This window comes from Paramormyrops kingsleyae, chromosome 25 (genome assembly GCF_048594095.1).
Source record: "Paramormyrops kingsleyae isolate MSU_618 chromosome 25, PKINGS_0.4, whole genome shotgun sequence".
Classification (NCBI taxonomy): Eukaryota; Metazoa; Chordata; class Actinopteri; order Osteoglossiformes; family Mormyridae; genus Paramormyrops; species Paramormyrops kingsleyae.
This window is the reverse complement of record NC_132821.1, coordinates 16958682-16970525: the sequence shown is the minus strand read 5'-3', so window position 1 is coordinate 16970525 and position 11844 is coordinate 16958682. Positions and strand designations below refer to the sequence as shown.

General features: G+C 42.7%; 1 long non-coding RNA gene across 1 annotated transcript; it reads left to right on the top strand.

The window, feature by feature from the left end:
* The first annotated feature begins 10162 nt into the window (after nucleotides 1–10162).
* LOC140582819 (uncharacterized) lies at nucleotides 10163–11602 on the top strand. Its single transcript, XR_011985596.1, has 2 exons — nucleotides 10163–10477; nucleotides 11214–11602. It is a non-coding gene; the product is annotated as an uncharacterized lncRNA (long non-coding RNA).
* Nucleotides 11603–11844: the final 242 nt, after the last annotated feature.

The following is an 11844-nucleotide window of genomic DNA, read 5'->3' as shown; positions in this document are numbered from 1 at the left end:
CTAAAGAGGGGTTACACACAAACACACACAGATAACAAGGGAGGCCAGCACTCCAACTTTCATTGCCCAAAGATTTAGGGACCTACAGACAAGTAGAGTGGACCTCAAGGACAGGGGTCCCTCGACTTGGCACACAACCCCCTCCCCATACACTCTGCCTTACATATCACTCACCCAACAGACGAACACCCTAAAGGAAATTTAATTTAAGTTTGGCTTTTGTATACCCTGTATATTGATTTACTCACGACTACTAGTCTCAATATACAGATACGTTATGTTTGTATGTGTCCTTAGACAATCTTAGTGTTTTGTGTGCCACCCTTATAACCATGTTCACGGAGTATCACCTATTTTACCCCTTTGCACTTGAACACATATAAATTTAAATAAATAGATAGGTATAGCTACCATTGCATGTATGTTCTCATGGTATACTAGAAGAATCTGAAAAGTGAGTGTAACCAATGTGTCCTAACTTTTAGAGAGTCTTCTTTGTTAACAACCCCCCCCTTCTCTTCCAACAGTCCTTTGTGGTCCTTATCTGATCTTGGTGGACCGTTACCAAGTTTCTTTGTTCTAGCATACTATATTAAAAAGAACTGAATTAAGGTGTATCTTATCCATTCTGGAGAAGATCAATTGGCATAAGCCACACCAAACAAAATATGTTCTTTCCAGATGTGCAACTTAAATTGATATTGCCACAAACTAACGGCCATGCCTATCTATGGATGAGATGTGCTGTTTGGAATATGAATATTTGATGTAATATCTGCACAAAGTGTAACATCTGTTGAGGTGCAACCCAAAACACCTGTATCCCATACTGATGTGAATCAGTCACATAGATAAAATAATTAATTGTTTAATCAATTAATGCAGATGGTATGAGGTATGTACCTGTGAAGCTGGTATGGCATGTTTGGTGTCAAACTGATGGAAAATCACTCCTGATTCCAAATCTGGTCAGTGATTACCATAAAAGTGGATGTATCAAAAGTTATAACAGCTTAATGAAAATCATCAGTAAAGGGAGAATCAGTCAAGTCATAAATCCCAAAAGGACTGATACAGACTCCCTTCCAAAAGCCCGCCAAATGGATGGCCAGCCATTGGGCCAGGAGTCGAATTCCTGGACAACCATCAGCCGGGGCAAACAGATCATCAAGCGCAGAACGACCATCAGCAGCGCAGAAAAGACCATCAGCCCAGGAGAAGAGAAGCCCACAAGAAGCCCTCCGGTGAAGGCCCAGCTGAACAGAGAACAGCACCCAAGACAAAGCTTCACCAGGAGAGAGAATCCAAAGGGGCTCCACTTCCCTGCTCCAAACGCCGCGCCTTCCTGAGTGCCATCAGCTCAGCAGCTCTGCCATCAACTCCCAAGACCCCCCCACCACTCTTCAACCAAGTAAACCAACTTCCTTTCATTCTAACAACTTAAGCTGTTCTGTTAACCTGCTATAAGACTTTAGGGTCGTGTTTCCACAAACTGTGCTTGCTTTGCAGAACAGTATTTCCCATTTAAGGTTAGGCTACTCATGTAAATCCGGTAATTGCATTTTCATTATTACATCGTTTGTTTTATTCCGTTATTTCGTGTTTGTTGTTTGTGTTAGGTGTAATGTCTGTCTTATGTTAGTTGTAGTGTTAGCTAGGAATAAATGCATGTCTTTTACACAACTTTAGCCTCCGTCATTGAGTGTTCCACAATAAATCCCATTTGAGTCTCACATTAACAGACTCACAGGGATACCGCAATTGAGTTTGGAGGAGCCGACCATTCGGCATAATGATTGGTTAATAATCAGCATTAAATAATAATTAATTAAACTTTAATTTCAAACATATTGGTGGAGATATTAAAAATTACCTGAGCTAATAATTCCTACAGTTGTGTTTGCAAGATGTTTGCCCTTCTGGACGCTTTCGTCCAGTCGGACTTTGTCTGCGAGCGATATAAGTTAGTGAACTCACTCATGGTCCAGGTTCGTGACCTGGAGAAGCAACTGGCTCTCATCCAACATAACAATGAGCTAAATAAGAGCTAGATAAGATTTTAACAACTGAGCTATTACTTAAGTTCTCCCCAAACAAGCTTGATGGGCTGAATTACAAACGAGAGGGGGCCAATTTGTTATGTTCTTAAATCCCTGGTTATGGTAATTGCGTATAAAAACATATATAAAACGTTTAAGGAATAAAGCACATGGCTGTTCCACTAACGCCGTAATAAATAAATTAAGGAATATAATATAAAACGTTTAAAGAATGAGTTTAACAGTTGTACAATTAATATAAAAAATAGTGTCAAAAGCAAATTTTAAAAAATGGGAGATAGCTCGTATGACGGTAAAGATGGGTCGCTAGCGCCTCTCTGAGGACAAATGTATCCACAACGCATAAACCACCCACCTGGGGGGGGGAGGGCGTTCCCTCCCCAAAAGTTTGGCTTTATTAAGCGAGCGAGTGGCGAGCACAAAATATACCCCGACATCTGAAAGCTTGAAGCACCCTGAAGACCAACTTTCAAAGCAGCGATGGCAACGATAAACTGGAGGTATGCTACATTTTCATTTAAATGTATTTTAGAATTGCCGTTATAGATTTTTCTACTGTGAAAACATTACGATTATTTCTGACCAAGAATTTTTTTATGTTATCAAGTGAAATAAGGATGCCGTGTAAGGATGGTAAAGAAAACGGATGGCGTTTCGGTAAGTTTTCAGACATAGCAAGACCGAAGAATTGGTCGCAAATAATCGAGAAGCTTATCAACGAGGGATTTATGGAGGAGGCAGCGTCGGCGGCGGGGGGTGGCACAGTGAAGACTGCAGCGGGATTCTCCGAAGGCCAAAGCTTGAGGCGGCTACGTACGGTTAATTTTATTATAGGGGCAGTGGCATGGCTTATGGACACAATAAGACGATGATTGTAAGGTGTGTGCAGCATACTGCACCAACTAACGCTGGCACGTGCTACAACGGACCACCGCCATATTATCTTCTTTATAATTTTGAAAGGGTTGCAAAAAAACTGCACGCCACAGTTGGTGGATATAATAATACAGTATCACGGTGTTTAACCCAAATCTGCCACCCGCCACAATTGTTCAAAGGGCTATTGATACCGTTGTAAACAAGCTGAAATATGTTAGCGATATACGCGGCACGCTGGATGGGCTAATGCGTGATGTTATAGACCCTCATCACACAAGTGAGGTGCTTGCAGCCATACTGGCTTACTGGAGTGTGGAGCGGCACTAGCCGCCCCGGACAGGCGTGAATGTCTTTCAAATGTTATTGTAAAGGTTATGGACCTGTTTTTAATTTTATTTTGTTACGTGTAAGTAAATAAAATAATTTAAAAAGTGTTTGAAATGTTTTACTTTTTTTACTCTACCTCAATGAACGCTGCAAAGCTACTATTATTGGTTAAATTGTTGATTTGTAGATGTCAATTGCCACGGGCAGTTGTGTGTCACGCTGGCACAATTCTTCTAGCCCCATGCAGTTTTCACTCTCACTCAGTATACACTCACCTAAAGGATTATTAGGAACACCTGTTCAATTTCTCATTAATGCAATTATCTAATCAACCAATCACATGGCAGTTGCTTCAATGCATTTAGAGGTGTGGTCCTGGTCAAGACAATCTCCTGAACTCCAAACTGAATGTCAGAATGGGAAAGAAAGGTGATTTAAGCAATTTTGAGCGTGGCATGGTTGTTGGTGCCAGACGGGCCGGTCTGAGTATTTCACAATCTGCTCAGTTACTGGGATTTTCACGCACAACCATTTCTAGGGTTTACAAAGAATGGTGTGCAAAGGGAAAAACATCCAGTATGCGGCAGTCCTGTGGGCGAAAATGCCTTGTTGATGCTAGAGGTCAGAGGAGAATGGGCCGACTGATTCAAGCTGATAGAAGAGCAACTTTGACTGAAATAACCACTCGTTACAACCGAGGTATGCAGCAAAGCATTTGTGAAGCCACAACATGCACAACCTTGAGGCGGATGGGCTACAACAGCAGAAGACCCCACCGGGTACCACTCATCTCCACTACAAATAGGAAAAAGAGGCTACAATTTGCACGAGCTCACCAAAATTGGACAGTTGAAGACTGGAAAAATGTTGCCTGGTCTGATGAGTCTCGATTTCTGTTGAGACAGTCAAATGGTAGAGTCAGAATTTGGCGTAAACAGAATGAGAACATGGATCCATCATGCCTTGTTACCACTGTGCAGGCTGGTGGTGGTGTAATGGTGTGGGGGATGTTTTCTTGGCACACTTTAGGCCCCTTAGTGCCAATTGGGCATCGTTTAAATGCCACGGCCTACCTGAGCATTGTTTCTGACCATGTCCATCCCTTTATGACCACCATGTACCCATCCTCTGATGGCTACTTCCAGCAGGATAATGCACCATGTCACAAAGCTCGAATCATTTCAAATTGGTTTCTTGAACATGAGTTCACTGTACTAAAATGGCCCCCACAGTCACCAGATCTCAACCCAATAGAGCATCTTTGGGATGTGGTGGAACGGGAGCTTCGTGCCCTGGATGTGCCTCCCACAAATCTCCATCAACTGCAAGATGCTATCCTATCAAAATGGGCCAACATTTCTAAAGAATGCTTTCAGCACCTTGTTGAATCAATGCCACGTAGAATTAAGGCAGTTCTGAAGGCGAAAGGGGGTCAAACACCATATTAGTATGGTGTTCCTAATAATCCTTTAGGTGAGTGTATGATGCAGTGACTATTATTAACGCTCTGGGGACGAGGGCATCGCCGACCGCGTATCTTTCTCGTGTATTTCAGTTTATATCTCCCTGAAATCATTATGTAGAATCATGAAAAAAAAAAAAAAAACACTGACTAAATCCATTATCTGTCTTCTTTTCAAAACTTCCATTGTCGGAAGTATTAAAGTTTTTAAAATTAGGTTAAATTGGCAAAAAAGCAAATCGTGTCACCTTTCTTTGTTTTACTTGCATCGGGAGCGTGTAGGACCGCTCTCAGCTGAAGATCGCTATTCACGTTCTAAATACGCTGCGTTTGAATCGGCGACCACGTGATTGCAGGCACACAGGCTTAGCCCACTGAGCTATGAACACAGGTATGAGCTTCGCTGCTGAAAGTGGCAACACTGGCGCAAAGCTTCAGCGGCAGAGACGTATCCGTGTGCTATATTGTAGCCGATCAGTGTAAACACTACCCAGACATGTGCTCTTGTTTATTTCGGTCACAATGGGCGTATTCACATATTTCTTCACCCAATACTAACTGTCGGATTATCATGTTATTATCATGCGAATAGCGCGATTTGCAAGTGGGTGGGTGATCAGAGCCGCTTCGAGACGCAGACGCTTAAGTCAGTCACTCTTGTTCTTTCTATTCATATCACGAAGCTGTAAAAATATATTTAGTTTCTACCTATATATATTTGAAAAGTAGATCGTCCAAGGTTTCTGAGGGTATTTTTAAAATGTGTATATGACAAACTCACGCAGTTATTTAAACGGTTTTGCGAAATTTCTGTCAGATCCCGCCGGCAGGACCGCCGACCCCAGGGAGTTAACCGTGACATTTTTAAAGTAATGAAGCACTTTTCAGCCAATGTGAATAATAAAGTAAAGCGAGCTAAACATTTGACAAAAGGAATCAAGGAATAACACTGGTAATCCTTGTTAAAATGAGCGTACGGCATTAGTCCAGAAGCAGGGGTGGTTAAAAGCCACCATGCCGCTAGTTTTAAACTAGAAATAATTCTCTTTAACATGAACATGCTGTTTTAATACAATGTTTAATTCAATGTATGTGAACAGCCTAGACGATAAGTTTTAGGGAATGAATCCATGTGTTTTGAACATAAATTTAGAAGCATGGGTGTGGTACGGTCTCAGCACATGTCGCTAGGTGGGGCTGTCTACTGTTCTTTTTTTGTTAAAGGGGTTCACACCAGGGGCTATGAAACAGCGGGAGGCCATGCACCTGTTTGACCCTGGCTCGGGAAAGACCGGCGCACAAGACAATTATCCATTTGTCGGAATGTCATAAACCGGCGCCGATGTTTACCCGAAACCTTATATTCAAAGAATAATGATTGGCAAACTAGTTGACAAGTATACCCCCACCAAGCTGGGGGCTTATTAATGGGCGAGCGCTGGGTCCCATTATCACTCACATCAAGGAGCGAAAGAAGCGGCCACTTCATTTTCTGATCTACGACATATCAACGTTGGAAAATGGAACTCTCGAGGTAAGCTACATTTTCATTTAAATGTATTTTACAATTGCTGTTATAGATTTTTCTGCTGTGAAAACATATTATTGTTATTTTGACTAAGAATTTCCCATCCTGTCAAGCTCCTGGGAACATTGTGATACAGAGGATTGGAATAGCGGTAAGTTTTCGAACATAGCTATGGATTTAATGTTTAAATGTGGCAAAAGACTGAAAGTGTTTAAGCTCACCGATGCAGATAACGACGACACTGAACTGCGTGAACTGCTATGCACGCCAACGGTTATTTTCAGAGATAATCGTGAAGGGCCCGGACCCCGGCAAGTTAGCCATAAACGGAAAAGAGCGGATAGTTTTACTGGTACGTTGACCTATATTGCTTACCCCGTATCATTGGTTTTTCCTGTATGAAATGCTTAACAGTGCCTGTTCTTTAATAGACACGGTTGATGAATTGCTGGTCGCTGCGGCTGAAAAAATTGAAGCGGAGCTAGCAACGGAAAGCGTACAGGACCAGCCGACTGCACAACTGGAATCTGAGTGACCGGGGACTCCCACGACACGAAGTGCACAGTCGGACCAAGGAGGATTTGCGTGCGGTGTTCCAGCATCCTCACCCCGTGCCTTAATGGAGCCACTGCTGTGGTCGCAAGATACTACCCCCTTAACACCTTGGCAACTGCCTGTTGTGATTTCCCCGGCCGGAGCTGATTCCCGAGAGGAGCATTTGAAGGCGCTCAAACTAGCATTCTTCCTTTTTCAGGATCAGATGTGTGATTTTTTGGCGGATCTGTCTGACCAGATCTAAAGAATAAGCAAGGGACATGTCTGAAAAACGGTGGCTGTGTAGTTTTGATGGGACTGGGCGGTCTAGAAGGATGCATGTAAACGACGACGATGGAGAAGCAACGATTAACCCTGATCTGCAGCGGCTGATTGATGAACTGAATGACGGACCGCTGGGTGAGGTTAACCCCTTTTTGCTTGCCATGATAAATGATTGAAATTCAACAAATGCCCATGTGTCTGTGGATGTGGAAATGGCAGACGGACACGCGACCGAGCCTGGTGCTAGGGGCGTTAACGGACTGGACACAGATATTGAAATGCATGATGTAGATGATGGTTTGGCCATGCACACTGAACTGCATCAGATGCTAACAGAACTGAATGGCGAGCACCCGGGTGAATTTAACTCCATCTTACAAAACTTAAATGATTTAAATGGGGCAGCAGAGGTGGAAGCAGAAATTATGGATATTGATAATGGGGCACAACAAGGCGGTGGTGTGGGTGCAGCGGCGGCAGAGGAGCCAGAAATTATGGATGTTGATAATGTGGTACAACAAAGTGGGGGTGCCGCCGATGGTGATGTAAATGTTAATGTAATATGCAGGCCGCAGTTTAACACTGAAATAAGGCAGCGTTTTAATTTTGATGGAATTGAGCATGGCGATGACATAGTAGACGTTTACAGGTCTGTGATACAGACATTCCAAAATTTGGTGGACAGAGTGAACACTTTAGCGGGGCCTGGGGATATCATACAGGTGGAACTGCAGGGGGCTTCAGTAACCAATAACACAGATATACATGTTTGAGGCGAGATCGATCTAATTGATCTGCTATCGATGGTAGACAACCTTTCGCAGAGCAATGCCGAGGTTTTCAGCGATGAAAAGCTGGAGCTGGCCGTACAGATTATTCATAATCGAAATGGTGGTGCAACCAATCGACAGAAATTAACAAAGCTTTTAAAGTCTGACATTCTGCAAAAGAAGCTCAGCTGTCTTATTGCTCCTGAAAACTCTGACAATAATCTATGTTTTGCTTACTGTGTAACCCATCTGTTAAACCCCGACATGTCACATCAGGTTGCTGAGATAGAAGCTAAGCGTTTGCAGGAAGCAGTAGGTCTAACTGAGTCAGACATGGTGTCATTCTCAAACATAGCAGAGTTTGAGCAAATACTTGGGGTCAAAATTGTTGTGTGGTACCGCTGTGACAAGTCTGACATTAAGAAATTTCAGACAAACCCCGAGCCTTGTGATAAAACAATCTTTCTGTACCTTCAAGATCAACATTATTTTGGCATAAAAAGCCTGACGGCGTTTTTTGGGGAATCATACGTCTGATTATTGTTACGCTGCATTCAGTGTTAAAGCACATCACAAGTGCAAGTATTACTGCAACGTATGTCTCAGTCCCGAGTGCCATAAGCATACCACAAGGCACATCCATTGTGAGGACTGTGGCTCTGTCAGTCACGGTACTGCTTTGAGCAGCACAAAATCTCAAAACAGCAGCCAGATGGGGGTTTTTATACTTTGTGCGATTCAGTCAAGTATTGTGACAAGTGTTGCCGACGGTACACCGTCACTAAAAAAAAAATAACCCAAAGGCTCATAAATGTACACCTAATACGAGGTGTGTTTTTTGTAAAGAGGACTTGACACCTGGGTGTGAACATCAGTGCCAGTAACACCTGAGAACCTGACAGAGAGGTATCTGTTCTATGATTTTGAATGCAGACAAGATGAGGGGGTGCACATTGCTAATTACATCTGCTGTATGGACTTTGTGGGAAATTGCTGGTCCGCTAAAGGGGACGGATGTGTTGAGGCATTTTTTAAGAAGTACCGCAACTGTAAATACAAGGGGTATACATTAATAGCGCACAACTCTAAAGGCTATGACAGTTACCGGCTTATGAAATATTTAGTTGAGATTCAGCATGCACTCTGTAGAGAGGAGGTGAAAATGGGTCCCTACTACCTCGATGGCTATGCCGAAATCGGTGGGGTTCGTACGGCATACGAATTTGCAGGGTGTTTTTTTTCATGAGTGCCCAGAATGCTTTGATTCACACGAGGTGAATCCTGTAACAAAACTGCGTAATGGGGACATGCATCAGCAGTTTCAGGATAAGATCTTTGCCCTTAAAAACACATACAACCTCAATGTTCAATTTCAATTAAAAAAAAAAATGTATTTGTCCCCGAGGGGCAATTTAAAAGGCATAGAAGAGCAACGCACACAAATAACAGTAGTAACATTAGACACACAATAAACTATGAACATAATAAATGACTTAAAGTACAGAGGCAATAAGATGCATGATGATTAAAGTGAAGAAAAAAAAAAAAGTGTGAGACTCAGATCTGAGGAGGTCTGGATTGTAAGGGGGGGGGGGGGGAGGTGGGAGTGTGAGTTGATAATGGTGGGTTTGGGGGGTGTCAGGAGTTCAAAAGGACAGCTTTAGGAACAAAGGTGGCCCTCCTCCTCTGTGTCCTGCAACCGGGACAACGGAGCCGGCGTTTGGAGGTGAGCCACTCAAAGGCAGAGTTCAGCGGGTGTGAGGGGTCTTTAATGATTTTGAGTGCTAGCCTGTGTTTGCTGGTCTCAGTTGTGTGATAAAGATCAAGGGCAGACCAATAATCTTAGACCACACGCTGACAGTGCTCTGTAGCCGATTTCTGTGCTGCGTGCTGGTGGAATGGAACCAGCAGCTGATGGAGAATGAGATGACATTCTCTATGAAGGAATAGTAAAAGTACCGTAAAATGTCTTTCCTGACTCCAAAGGAATTCAGTTTCCTAAGAAGGTATTGCCGCTGATGACACTTCCTGAGAATCTCCTCTGTGTTGGAGGAAATTTTCAGCAGATGGTCAAAGATGGTACCCAGATATTTATACTCCTGGACTAGCTCCACTGGTTTACCATGGATGAAGGTGGTAACTGCTGCAGCCAGGTCCCTCTGCTTGTTGGTGTAAGTCACCACCATCTCCTTGGTTTTATTGATGTTTAGTTCTAGAAATGAGGTGTCACACCAGTCCACAAACTTCTGCAGAGCCTGACCATGGTTGTGTGAGGGGCCTGACAGCAGAGTCAGGAGGACTGCGTCGTCAGCGTACAGAGGGAGCCACGTCAAATAGCCGCGGCCGTGTGAATGGCGTGCGAATGGCGTACGGCTGCCCTATGGACGGCGTAGTCCCCCCTCCCTCTCAAGCCAGATAGGCGTGTCAAGATTTCACAGTAAACACGCCTATTTATTCATTTACCTGGTGCCACCACTAGATGGAGCTTCGTTCTCAAGAACATGTTAACACAAGCCAGCAATCTAGCTGCGCTGAGTTGCAATCACGTGATTTTAACCACCCACCCCCGCCGAACTGACGCTATCAAACTGCACTACAGAAATGAAGATCGCGGCTTAATGGACTATTCGCGGTAAGTGGTGTTTTATTTTATAAAATTTGTTTGGGGTAGTTTACAGGTTACTTCCCAGTTTAGTTTTTTATTGGCCGTTTCGAAAATCACTGGCAGCAACAGCAGCGGTCAGATGTGACTTTAGATAACTTAATGATCTGTTTACCAAGTCTGGAGTTAACATTACAGCTTACTGTCAGTGTCACAAACTAACAATACAATGTCACTCCTCTTTTCCTCAAAAAGACGCTAAAGCTTCGAAAATACTATTAATGTCCCTATTACAAAAACTGCACTACTCGAGAAACATACAGTAAATGTGTTTGTGCTCTCTGAAAATGCATTTATTTATTCTTTGGGTAAGAGTTAATCTGCAGGTTATTTCTGTGACTGGAATATAATGTGATGTAGTTCATGAGGGACAGAAGATAAGGATAGCTGTACAGGAGCTAGCGAGCTATAAACGCTCATAACCAGGTTTATATTTTTCCCATTTTTTGCATGGTAGTTTTGCAACGCATACTGTACAGTACAGTGTATATACTGCTCATATACAGTATGAATGTTATATCGCTTAACTTATTTGTATAAAAAGCGCAGTTTATTTACATTCCAGATTTCCCAAAACAGTATTTTACACACTCTGTGTTACATAGGTTTATTAGTATATTTTCTTTTTTTATCTTAACTAGATATTCTGTAAAGCGTATTTACAGTATCTTTTTCTTCACTAAATTCTCCTGTTCTCTTTAAGCAGAGCTCCGCTATGGAGGCTTGGGTCAGACGGGTGACGGCTGGCCTTTTGGAGCTACTGGAGGAGCCTGAACAAGCTGTTGAGGGAGCTGGAATGACGTCACAGTGCAACAGATCTAGAATGATGTTTGGTCAGATCTATATTCTGAACATAGAATTGCAAAACGTCTGACAGTTTGGCGGAAACAAAGACTTAAACTGTTGCATCTTTGATAGTTTTTAAAAAAATAATATTTTAGTATAAAAGAACCAGATAGAGACTAATCAGCAGATGGTGTTATCCGGGTATTTTAATGACCTTTAAGCAAAATGCAACATGTACTGTATTGTATGTTTTAGACAAATTACTGTTTTAACTCTGACTATTTTTGGAAGAATAAATTTTTAAGTCATGTTTGCGTGTTTTAATTGTTGGGGATTTTGTTGGGGTATTGAAAAAAAAACATTTACTTGAACCAACTACTTCAATGGGCAGAAAATGGGAGACATTTTTAAATTCAGTCTGTCTGAATCGTTATAAACGCCAAATTTGGGAACCATGTTCAACACTAGCATCCCTGAAAAAATCAAGCTCTCCTCACAAGGAACCCCCCCCCCCCTCACTCCCCACACAAGCTGCTCGCAGCCTCCTCAGC